At 41.4% G+C, this 1,046-nt stretch overlaps 1 non-coding gene across 1 annotated transcript; it reads right to left on the bottom strand.

The window, feature by feature from the left end:
- Positions 1-364: 364 nt before the first annotated feature.
- Positions 365-471, bottom strand: LOC145955355 (small nucleolar RNA R71). The gene has a single exon (XR_014431969.1). It is a non-coding gene; the product is annotated as a small nucleolar RNA R71 (small nucleolar RNA).
- Between the last annotated feature and the right edge of the window lie 575 nt (positions 472-1,046).

Consider the following 1,046-nt stretch of genomic DNA (forward strand, 5'->3'; position numbering starts at 1 on the left):
TGCACAACGAGATAATTTACCGCTTCGGGATTACTCTGCACCCGTAGCTCGTGGGATACCTGGAGGGGAGATGCAAACTGGAGCTACTGTACCAGCTTCTCTGGTGAATATGCTCAAACAGAACACCTTTGGAGGACTACCATCAGAAGATCCTAATGACCACTTAGAGGGGTTCTTGGAAATCTGTGAGACCCAGCAATTTGATGATGAAGTTTCTGATGGAATGCGACTCCGCTTATTCTCACTCACCTTGAGAGATAAGGCAAAGGTGTGGCTAAGAACAGTGCCTAGAGAAAAGATAGCAACTTGGGAATTATGTGAAAGAGCTTTTCTAGAGAAATTCTTTCCTCCTTCTAAAACTAAAGAATTGAGGAAGAAAATCACTAATTTCCAACAAGGCACTGGAGAGACTATTTATGAAGCATGGGAGCGGTTCAAAGGATATCTTCAAGCATGCCCACAACATGGCTTCAACCGTTGGCTTACCATCCAATTTTTCTTTGAAGGATTGGACCAACAAAGCACCATGATATTAGACTCAGCAGCTGGAGGATCTTTCATGGGGAAACCTATTAATGACTGCATGATTATTTTGGAAAATGTAGCCTCAAATCACAGCCAATACAGTGAAAGAGAAGTCACAGCAAGGAAAGGAACTCCGGGGCGATATGAAGTGAACAATATTGAGTTACTCTTAGCAAAATTTGATACTCTTAATCAAAGATTAGACAAGATGGAAAAAGCTAAGGTTAATTCAGTGGCTACAAATCAAGTATGTGACCTTTGTAGGGAACAAGGGCACACTGCAGTAGATTGTACCTCAATTTTTACTGGAGAAAAAGAAGATACTACTGAACAGGTGGCAGCTTCTCATAATTTCTATGACACTCCTCGAAGAGAGAAGAGTAATCCATATTCCAACACATACAACCCTGGTTGGAAGAATCATCCTAACTTTTCTTGGAAGAATAACCCAGTTCAAGGAACTAGCAATCAGCAACCTAATTTCCGTCCGTCCAATCACTTCATTAATGGGGAAGGAAATC

The sequence above is a fragment of the Cajanus cajan genome, chromosome 2, assembly GCF_000230855.2.
Source record: "Cajanus cajan strain Asha chromosome 2, NIPB_CcT2T_4, whole genome shotgun sequence".
NCBI lineage: Eukaryota > Viridiplantae > Streptophyta > Magnoliopsida > Fabales > Fabaceae > Cajanus > Cajanus cajan.